The following is a 12,250-nucleotide window of genomic DNA, read 5'->3' as shown; positions in this document are numbered from 1 at the left end:
TAAAACATCAAATGAAACTTTATTTGTCACATGCGCAGAATAAAACAAGTATAGACCTTACCGTGTAATGCTTACTTACAAGCTCTTAACCAAAAGAGCAGCTCAAGAAGAGTTAAGAAAATATTTACCAAATAAACTAAAGTAAAAAATAATAAAAAGTAACACAATAACGAGGCTATAAACAGGGGGTACCGGTTCTGAGTCAATGTGCGAGGGTACAGGTTAGAGGTAATTTGTACATGTAGGTAGAAGTGAAGTGACTATGCATAGATAATAAACAGTGAGTAGCAGCAGTGTACAAAACAAATGGAGGGTGGGGGTCAATGTAATAGTCTGGTGGCCATTTGATTAGTTGTTCAGCAGACTTATGGCTTGGGGGTAGAAGCTGTTAAGGAGCCTTTTGGTCCTTGACTTGGCGCTCCGGCACCGCTTGCCGTGCGGTAGCAGAGAAAACGGTCTATGACTTGGGTGACTGGAGTCTCTCACAATTTTATGGGCTTTCCTCTGACACCGCCTATTATATAGGTCCTGGATTGCAGGAAGCTTGGCCCCAGTAATGTACTGGGCCGTACGCACTACCCTCTGTAGCGCCTTGCGGTCAGATGCCAAGCAGTTGCCATACCAGGCGGTGATGCAACCGGTCAGGATGCTCTTCGATGGTGCAGCTGTAGATGTTAATGGGGGCCTGTTCGGCCCCCCTTTTCCTGTAGTACATGATCAGCTCGTTTGTTTTGTTCACATTGAGGGAGAGGTTGTTGTCCTGGCACCACACTGCCAGTTCTCTGATCTCCTCCCTTTAGGCTGTCTCATCGTTGTCGGTGATCAGGCCTACCACTGTTGTGTTGTCAGCAAACTTAATGATGGTGTTGGAGTTGTGTTTGGCCACACAGTCGTGGGTGAACAGGGAGTACAGGAGGGGACAAAGTACACACCCCTGAGGGGCCCCAGTGTTGAGGATCAGCATGGCAGACGTGTTGTTGCCTACCCTTACCAGGATCCAGTTGCAGAGGGAGGTGTTTAGTCCCATGGTCCTTAGCTTAGTGATGAGCTTCGTGGACCCTATGGTGTTGAACGCTGAGCTGTAGTCAATGAACAGCATCCTCACATAGGTGTTCCTTTTGTCCATGCGGGAAAGGGCAGTGTGGAGTGCGATTGAGATTGCATCATCTGTGGATCTGTTGGGGCGGTATGCGAATTGGAGTGGGTCTAGGGTATCCGGGAGGATGCTGTTGATGTGAGCCATTACCAGCCTTTCAAAGCACTTCATGGCTACCAACGTGAGTGCTACGGGGCAGTAATAATTTAGGCAGGTTACCTTCGCTTCCTTGGGCACAGGTACTATGGTGGTCTGCTTGAAACATGTATGTATTACAGACTCAGTCAGGGTGAGGATGAAAATGTCAGTGAAGACACTTGCCAGTTGGTCCGCGCATGCTTTGAGTACACGTCCTGGTAATCCATCTGGCCCGCGGCTTTGTGAATATTGACCTGTTTAAAGGTCTTGCTCACATCGGCTACCGAGAGCATCATCACACAGTCATCCAGAACAGCTGTTGCTCTCGTGCACGATTCAGTGTTGCTTGCCACAAAGCGAGCATAAAAGGCATTTAGCTTGTCTGGTAGGATCGCATCACTGGGCAGCTCGCGTCTGGGTTTCCCTTTCTAGTCCGTAATAGTTTTCAAGCCCTCCCACATCCGATGAGCGTCAGAGCCGGTGTAGTAGGATTCAATCTTAATCCTGTATTGACGCTTTGCTTGTTTGATGATTCGTCTGAGGGCATAGAGGGATTTCTTATAGGCGTCTGGATTAGTGTCCCACTCCTTGAAAGTGGCAGCTCTAGCCTTTAGCTCGATGCGGATGTTGCCTGTAATCCATGGCTTCTGGTTGGGATATGTATGTATGGTCACTGTGGGGACGACGTCGTCGATGCACTTATTGATGAAGCTGATGACTGAGGTGGTATTGTCCTCAATGCCATTGGATGAATCCCGGAACATATTCCAGTCTGTGCTAGCAAAACAGTCCTGTAGCGTAGCATCTGCGTCATCTGACCAATCCGTTTTGAGAGAGTCACTGGTACTTCCTGCATTAGTTATTGTATGCATCTCTGTGTGTGTAGTAAAGGTGATCTAGGTTTTTTCCCCCTCTGGCTGTAAATGTGACATGCTGGTAAAAATGTGGTAAAATGTGATTTAAGTTTGCCTGCATTAAAGTCCCCGGTCACTAGGAACGCCGCTTCTGGGTGAGCATTTTCTTGTTTGCTTTTGGCCTTATAGAGTTGGTTGAGTGCGGTCTTAGTGCCAGCATCGGTCTGTGGTGGTAAATAGACGGTTGCAAATAATATAGATGAGAAGTCTCTTGGTAGATAGTGTGGTCTACAGCTTATCATAAGGTACTCTACTTCAGGCGAGCAATACCTCGAGACTTCTTTAATATTAGACATCGCGCACCAGCTGTTATTGACAAAAAGACACACACCCACCCCTCATCTTACCAGACGTAGCTTCTCAGTTTTTTTTTATTTTATTCACCTTTATTTAACCAAGTAGGCCAGTTGAGAACAAGTTCTCATTTACAACTGCGACCTGGCCAAGATAAAGCAAAGCAGTGCGACAAACACAACAGAGTTACACATGAGATAAACAAACATACAGTCAATAATACAATAGGAAAATATATGTACAGTGTGTGCAAACGTAGTAAAATTAGGGAGGTAAGGCAATAAATAGGCCATAGTGGCGAAATAATTACAATTTAGCATTAACACTGGCGTGATAGATGTGCAGATGATGATGTGCAAGTAGAGATACTGGGGTGCAAAAGACCAAACAAATAAATAACAATATGGGGATGAGGTAGTTGGGTGGACTATTTTACAGATGAGCTGTGTACAGGTGCAGTGATCGGTAAGCTGCTCTGACAGCTGATGCTTAAAGTTAGTGAGGGAGACATAAGTCTCCAGCTTAAGTGATTTTTGCAATTCGTTCCAGTCATTGGCAGCAGAGAACTGGAAGGAAAGGCGGCCAAAGTAGGTGTTGGCTTTGCAGAAGTGCATGCTACGGGTGGGTGTTGCTATGGTGACCAGTGAGCTGAGATAAGGCAGGGCTTTACCTAGCAAAGACTTATAGATGACCTGGAACCAGTGGGTTTGGCGACGAATATGTAGTGAGGGCCAGCCAACGAGAGCATACAGGTCGCAGTGGTGGGTAGCATATGGGGCTTTGGGGACAAAACGGATGGCACTGTGATAGACTACATCCAATTTGCTGAGTAGAGTGTTGGAGGCTATTTTGTAAATGACATCGCCGAAGTCAAGGATCGGTAGGATAGTCCGTTTTACAAGGGTATGTTTGGCAGAATGAGTGAAGGAGGCTTTGTTGCGAAATACTAGATTTAATTTTGGATTAAATTAAGATGCTTAATGTGAGTCTGGAAGAAGAGTTTACAGTCTAACCAGACACCTAGGTATTTGTAGTTGTCCACATATTCTAAGTCAGAACCGTCCAGAGTAGTGATTTAGTTTTACTAGCATTTAAAAGCAGTTGGAGGCCACGGAAGGAGTGCTGTATGGCATTGAAGCTTGTTTGGAGGTTTGTTAACACAGTGTCCAAAGAAGGGCCAGATGTATACAGAATGGTGTCGTCTGCGTAGAGGTGGATCAGAGAATCACCAGCAATAAGAGTGACATCATTTATTTATACAGAGAAAAGAGTCGGCCCGAGAATTGAACCCTGTGGCACCCCCATAGAGACTGCCAGAGGTCCGGACAACAGGACCTCCGATTTGACACACTGAACTCTATCTGAGAAGTAGTTGGCGAGGCAGTCATTTGAGGAACCAAGGCTGTTGAGTCTGCCGATAAGAATGCGGTGATTGACAGAGTCGAAAGCCTTGGCCAGGTCGATGAAAACGGCTGCACAGTACTGTCTTTTATCGATGGCGGTTATGATATCGTTTAGGACCTTGAGCGTGTCTGAGGTGCACCCATGGCCAGCTCGGAAACCAGATTGCATAACAGAGAAGGTACGGTGGGATTCGAAATGGTCGGTGATCTGTTTGTTAACTTGGCCTTCGAAGACCTTAGAAAGGCAGGGCAGGATGGATATAGGTCTGTAACCGTTTGGGTCAAGAGTGTCCCCCCCTTTGAAGAGGGGGATGACCGCGGCAGCTTTCCAATCTTTAGGGATCTCAGTCGATACGAAATAGAGATTTAACAGGCTAGTAATAGGGGTTGCAACAATTGCGGCGGATAATTTTAGAAAGAGAGGGTCCATATTGTCTAACCCAGCTGATTTGTAGGGGTCCAGATTTTGCAGCTCTTTCAGAACATCCGCTATCTGGATTTGGGTGAAGGAGAAGCAGGGAGGAGGTGCTCTTATTCTCCATGGACTTTACAGTGTCCCAAAACTTTTTAGAATTAGTGCTACAGGATGCAAATTTCTGTTTGAAAGAGCTAGCCTTTGCTTTCCTAACTGTGTATATTGGTTCCTGACTTCCCTGAAAAGTTGCATATCGCAGGGGCTCTTCGATGCTAATGCCACAGGATGTTTTTGTGCTGGTCAAGGGCAGTCAAGTCTGGAGTGAACCAAGGGCTATATCTGTTCTTAGTTCTACATTTTTTAATGGGGTATGCTTATTTAAGATGGTGAGGAAAGCACTTTTGAAGAGCAACCAGGCATCCTCTACTGACGGGATGAGGTCAATATCCTTCCAGGATACCCGGGCCAGGTCGATTAGAAAGGCCTGCTCACTGAAGTGTTTTAGGGAGCGTTTGACAGTGATAAGGGGTGGTAATTTGACCCATTGACCCATTACAGACGCAGGCAATGAGGCAGTGATCGCTGAGATCCTGGTTGATGACAGCAGAGGTGTATTTAGAGTGCAAGTTGGTCAGGATGATATCTATGAGGGTGCCCATGTTTACGGATTTAGGGTTGTACCTGGTAGGTTCCTCGATCGTTTGTGTGATATTGAGGGCATCTAGCTTAGATTGTAGGACGGCCGGGGTGTTAAGCATATCCCAGTTTAGGTCACCTAACAATACGAACTCTGAAGATAGATGGGGGGCAATCAATTCACATATGGTGTTCAGGGCACAGCTCGGGGCTGAGGGGGGTCTATAACAGGCGGCAACAGTGAGAGACTTATTTCTGGAAAGGTGGATTTTTAAAAGTAGAAGCTCTGACTATTTGGGCACAGACCTGGATAGTATGACAGAACTCTGCAGGCTATCTCTGCAGTAGATTGCAACTCCGCCCCATTTGGCAGTTCTATCTTGACGGAAAATGTTGTAGTTGGGGTTGGAAATTTCAGAATTTTTGGTGGCCTACCTAAGCCAGGATTCAGACACGGCTGGGACATCAGGGTTGGCGGAGTGTGCTAAAGCAGTGAATAAAACAAACTTAGGGAGGAAGCTTCTGATGTTAACGTGAATGAAATCAAGGCTTTTATGGTTACAAAGGTCAACAAATGAGAGTGCCTGGGGAATAGGTGTAGTGGCCGAGTGATCAATGAGCAGCAATAGGTGAGTCAGGGAGCCGTTCGGTAGTCGTTACTACGCTAGGTGAGCGGGAGACACGGCGTTCAGAAAGCTAGTGACTGGGGCTAGCAGATGGGTCTTCGGCGACATTGCAACAGAGAAGCCTGTTGAAACCACATCAGACGATTACGCCAGCAGACCAGTCGTGATAGATCGGCGGGGCTCCATGTCGGCAATAAAGGGTCCAGGCCATTTGGCAAAAAAGGTATTGTAGCCCAAGAATTAGCTGGTATTACTTCGTCGGCTAGCCGTGAGATGGACCTAGCTCGAGGCTAGCTCAAGGCTAACTGGTGTTGCTTCGGGACAGAGGTGATAGCCAACAGTAGCCACTCGGTTGCAGCTAGCTAGCTGCGATGTTCCGGTGTAATGGTCCAGAGCTTGCGGCAGGAATCCGGTGATGTGGTAGAGAAAAGCAGTCCGATATGCTCTGGGTTGATATCGCGCTGTGCAGACTAGCAGGTATTGACCGATCTTAAGCTGGTTGATGTACGAGCTAAAGGTAAAGACTGCTAGCAGTGGCTAACAATGACTTATAGCTATAGCTAGTTCAATGCCCCACCTGCTGATGGAGGTTCTAGTTATAAAGTATATTTAGTTCGTAGATGGAAAGTGAGATTAAATTATATACGAACAAAACGAAGAGACAGACTATTTACATGGGACAAGACGCATCTTGGATAAGTTCTGCCGGGGGATTGAAAATCCCTCTAGCTTTATATTATCCATGTCGTCGTTCAGCCACGACTCGGTGAAACATAAGATATTACAGTTTTTAATGTTTCGTTGGTATGATAATCGTAAATCATCAATTTTATTTTCCAATGATTGCATGTTAGCAAGTAGAACTGATGGCAGTGGGAGTTTACTCGCTCGCAGCCAAATCTGCGTCCTTTTTTCCTCTGCCTTTTCTTCACATAAATGATGGGGATCTGGGCCTGTTCCCGGGAGAGCAGTATATCTTTCTCATCGGACTCGTTAAAGGAAAAAGCTTCTTCCAGTTCGTGGTGAGTAATCCCAGTTCTGATGTCCAGAAGTTATTTCGGTCATAAGAGATGGTAGCAGAAACATTATGCACAAAATAAGTTAAAAAATAAGTTGCAAACAATGCAAAAAAACAAACAAAATCGCACAATTGGTTACAGGCATGTAAAACGTCAGCCATCCTCTTCAGCGCCATCTTATCCCCACATTGAAGTGGACATTTACAGTGCATTCGGAAAGTATTCAGACCCCTTGACTTTTTTCACATTTTGTTACATTACAGCCTTATTCTAAATTTGATTTAATCCTTTTTTCCTCATCAATCTACACACAATACCCTATAATTAAAAAAATTTAAATGTATAAAAACGAAAAAACTTAAATAATGCATTTACATAAGTATTCAGACCCTTTATTTGGTACTTTGTTGAAGCACCTTTGGCAGCGATTACAGCCTCGAGTCTTCTTGGGTATGACGCTACAAGCTTCGTGTATTTGGGGAGTTTCTCCCATTCTTCTCTGCAGATCCTCTCAAGCTCTGTCAGGTTGTATGAGGAGCATCACTGCACAGTTATTTTCAGGTCTCTCTGGAGATGTTCGATCGGGTTCAAGTCCAGGCTCTTGCTGGGCCACTCAACGACATTCAGAGACTTGTCCTGTTGGAAGGTGAACCTTCGCCCCAAGCTGAGATCCTGAGCGCTCTGGAGCAGGTTTTCATCAAGGATCTATCTGTACTTTGCTCCGTTCATCTTTCCCTCGATCCTGACTAATCTCCCACTTCCTGCCTCTGAAAAACATCCCCACAGCATGATGCTGCCGCCACCATACTTCACCGTAGGGATGGTGCCAGGTTTCCTCCAGACGTGACCCTTGGCATTCAGGGATTCAATCTTGGTTTCATCAGACCAGAGAATCTTATTTCTCATGGTCTGAGAGTCCTTTAGGTGCCTTTTTGCAAACTCCAAGCAGTCTGTCATGAGCCTTTTACTGCCTAGTGATGTCACCAGGCAGGACAAAACTCCATCCTGCCAAAACAGGCTGATATTTCATGCAGGTTTTTCGAACAGCTCTTACACTAAAATAGCATTATTATAATTTTCACAATTTCACAGTATTATTCCAACCTAATAGTGTGGAAATATATATAAAGCACAGGGAAATCCCATTTTTGACAAAACTGGGCCTTTATTTCAAAGCACAGTGCACAATTTAACATATAGCATCATTGACTACCATGATATAGGACACTAATATAGGTCAGAAATATTGATTTCAACATGAATCTGTTAGTCCAGACCCCCCCTCCTACTCGTACTCAACCTCGTCAACTGGCACAGCAGGCACCACAGGGTTAGTTATGATTTCAACAGGGTGGCAAGTGACTGTAGTGTTAGTTGTCTCAGTTACACAGTCAATGATGTTGGTAGAACCAACTCTGTGGCAATACTACCCCAGCCTAACCCAAGAAATGACAAACGCTAACAAAATAGCCATTCAAGTCTTTGACTTTGCACAGCATTGAATGCCAAGCAACTTACTTTACTTTGGGCCAAACTTTCACACAATCTCCCTCTCAAATCGGATCAATACATGAATCACAGCAAACACCCAATATGACAAGAGATCGATAATCGGCCAGTGAACAGAGCACGCCCGGTTTAAGCGTGCCAATCCAATAGATTATTGGCATCAACATCAATCTGCTGTACCACGTGACCGAGTCTATTGTTTTTGTCTACTAAATAACCTTGAGAATGACAGTGGCGAGATGTACCAGTGGGCCTAGGCTGCGCCAATAGCCTGCTCAGGGGACCTATTAACCACAGGGAAACAGGCCACTAGAACTACAGCAAACAGGCCATTAGATCTACAGGAAGTGGATACAGATGGTTCTCACAACCAGGTAGTCACACACAGTCAGGGCTGCGTTTAGTACCAAAAAAACATAATTAAATGGAAATGGTGCTGTACTGAACGACCAGTTGAAAAACTAGGTGTTGGATTGTGGTTTGGGAAATGCTGTCAGCATAGTTGCTCCCTCTTTAAATACATAATTGAATGAGTTCATTGTGCATGGCCCGCTGCCCCAGGTGAGTAAAGTTTTAACTTTAGGACCAATGGAATGGTATAAAATGTGCAAGCCACACCCACCGGAGGTACCGAATGATGCAAAACGAAATCGCCCACTCATTGCTAAGTCACACCCCGCCACACACACCAAACGGAGCAAGCGTACCTCAAAGTTTATTAAATAACTATGACGAATGTTTCGCGTACAAGCCGTTACGCTTAACCAAGTTTATTCTTCCCAGAGGATCGATACAGCTGCATTAGACAAAGACATTTTCACAGAAGAACTGATATATAACTCTCCTCCTAGGCTGAATCTCCTCCTACACATCTGTACAAACATTGTATATTTTACTGCTAGGCAGGACACTAAGTGATACGGGCCATAAACTTTTCTTCCTCCCTTAACGTGACCTGACCACGACCCCCCTTCATCACTAATCCATGGCTCTCTCCCCTTATCAATGCCTGCCACGTGATCGCTTCCCTGACTCAGTCTTTCAATAGGATCGCTGATATAATGTAAATATTATACATTACCCTCTCTCCCTTCAGTGACATGAATAAGTATATTTCATATTCTCCGAACCCAACAATTATAAATGACGTTTCAAATCCAGTCACTGAATGATCCACACAGTAATCCGATCTAAGGCTTTGTGTCCTTGTTCCCCTACAGATGTGGTCAACCAGATCACAAGGTGTCTTTTTTTTAATGTCCTTTCAAGTTTCCATCCACCTGACATTTTGTAAGGGGTTTGATGTCATCACAACTGTCCAGGAGAATGCTACATCTCCCAACGCAAGCCAGCCACATGGTGTTATGGCTATGATGTAGCTTTGAAATGATCAGTTTCTTTCTCAAACACGTTAGCTCACAACAGATATCACTTTTAATAAGACCGTCTCAGTACGTATATTTGACAGGTTTTTGTGCCGTGTCAAAACAAATGGTTTATTTTTGCATGGCTCCTCAGACTTCTACCATATCATATGTGTCCTACCACATTGGTTGACCTGTTTGTGTGACCTTTTATAAGAAGGTTGAGCTTTAGCCCATATACCTGCATTTCATTCCTGTCTTTGGATTCTGATGAAACAATGAAAACGTGTTTCATCGAGGGGTATGAGGTCAATTACCCCTAAACAAAAGGAGAATGGATTGTTCATCAAATATTTGGTCTCTGTAGCCTAAACTAATCGAGATTAGGATGGGGGGATTTTGGTGGTGTATCGTGACACATTGGTCTCGGTGGTATTAACCATCCCAAAAAACCTCTGGGTGGCCAGATGTACAGGACACAAATGTTTCAAATACTGTACCTTGGATAAAGGATAAGCTGTAGTTCTGTTTACACATACGTTCACCGACACACACAACTTATCTATTTTTTACTTAACACTTATTTTTTCTTAAAACTGCATTGTTGGTTAAAGGCTTGTAAAGTAAGCATTTCACTGTAAGGGTCACTGTTGTATTCTGCGGATGTGACAAATAAAATTTGATTTGAACTGTCTGGCCAATGGGAAGCCATTCAGAGTTCAGACGCTACAGCCTATTCATAACTTCACTCTCAATTTAGAGAGTACAAGAGCTGAGACTTGAGCAAGAATCTGTTAGATAACTTAGGAGGTGATAACATCGTGTGATAGAATGGTGTGTTTATCTCAAAAAACCTTGGGCTTTCAAAAGCATGTGTTCCCATGGGTCACATAAGTGTGAAACAACCCAGTGACTGAGGACTTTCTCCTGAATAACTCTGTGAATCAACATAATGAGGGGGAGGAGGGGTGTTGCCCCCTGACCCCCTCCATCCCCCCAGCGTCTCCTTCCCCTCCTCTCACCCCGGCTCGGGCCTATCCAGCTCCTCTCACTCTGTTGAAAGGCAGAGTTGGTATTCAGAGGGTTAGTCTGAGAGCTGGATGAATGACTCAGTGTTTCGGGGGGCATGAATGCAATGTGTAGCCCCTGACAGACAGGCTCGTTCATTCACACACCCAGCTTTCCCCTTCCACCGCACCTCCCTCTGTCCCCCTGCCATGAATACTAGCCTGTGCTCACACATATACACATACACAGGGACAAACTAGTGGGGACTAAGAAAATACTCCCCCATCCCACTTTATCCCCCCCCCACACACACACATTCTCTCTCCCCTTTATTTTTAATACATTTTCATGAAGTTGTTTCATTTCTCTATCCCTCCCTCCCTGGTTGCCTCATTAGCCTATTTCTATCCTCTTATTTGCGTTTCTAATTAGAGGGGGGTTTAGTGGCTTTTGGGGAATGGCGTGGGGGGTGGGAATTGAGGCGGGGGAAGGATGGGGGGCTTTGAATCCTAGAACGGACAACTCATTACAGTGTATTATGTTTAATCTGCATTGAATGAGAAGTGAGGGGGGAGATAAAAGGTTATTTTCTCCAAGAGAGGAGGCTTGAATGGCAGAGCGAAATCCTCCGTTAGAATGACGAGTGTGTGCTGGGGGGTTTTGTGTTCTGTGTGTGGTCTCGACTGATATGCATGGGGTGTCCGTCCGTTAGTTGAGACATTTCTGTACTCCTCAAACAAGATGGAGGAAATGACATCACTTCAGACTGACCAAAGATGACAATATTGTAATGCAGAGCCACAAGGACATGGTAAATACACTAAAAAGGCACATTTCAGCACAGAAATGTAAAATTAAATTGTGAGAACTTAGTTTACTGTATTCTTACATTTTCTTTATTCCAGCAAAAAAACATTTGTCCAGTAACACTTCATGGTAGCAAAATCTGGATTGAAATATTTACCTGGTTAGTTATACGTTGTTGATCCCTCTTCATAAAGCACAGGCATTCAAACCATAATTACTCTCTCAGTAGTGCCATTGCATTGCAAATCTAGGCCTAGATTCAATCAGATCAAGCATTAACCTGCAATAGCAGACACCCGCATAGTGGATGTTTTGGCAGCATCAGAGGTGGAATTGTGTTGGAGCCATCAAATCGCTGAGCAGATGTTCTTGCGATCATTATCATGTAGAAAGCCATCTTTCTTTTTCCCAACGCAATTAAACCAAAACCACGCTCTCCATGTCCGGAAGTGAATATCACATAGCGCGAAATTTCAGTCACTGATTAATAACATTTGCCCTTTTATTTCAAGATTGAAAAATGTAATAACATAATGTCGTGGACGGAGCTAGCCAATAAATTCAATGGCTGTAGCATAGCGTATTCGACTGAATGATTAGCTAATAACTATTTTAGAAATTACGAATAAGCATATGATTTTACCTGATAATAGACTACTAATGATAAAATAACAACTTCAAATACATATTGAGTAACGATGCCTAAGTAGCCTATGGTTAACTTAGCTGACCTTCAATTGAGGGAATTCAGCAGTCTGAGACATTTTTACAACTCATTCAAAATCTGAAAATAAATACATTGGCAAATGTTACCAAACATGATAATAGGCCTGCATTACGGTAGGCAGCTAATTGTTAAATGACACTTTCCATCCTTTCCTTGGAAGGTCACTGTGAGTGAGACAACGCTAGCTAGCCAATGGGAGCGTAGTAGAACGCCCCTCTGAATAACGGGGCGTGGTTTTGGCTTAACTGCGTTGGGAAAAAGAAAGATGTAACGGATTTCCTCTTCGTCTGAGGA

The sequence above is a fragment of the Salvelinus alpinus genome, chromosome 2 (genome assembly GCF_045679555.1).
Source record: "Salvelinus alpinus chromosome 2, SLU_Salpinus.1, whole genome shotgun sequence".
Taxonomy (NCBI): domain Eukaryota; kingdom Metazoa; phylum Chordata; class Actinopteri; order Salmoniformes; family Salmonidae; genus Salvelinus; species Salvelinus alpinus.
The sequence above is the reverse complement of the archived record's forward strand: the minus strand, read 5'-3'. Positions refer to the sequence as shown.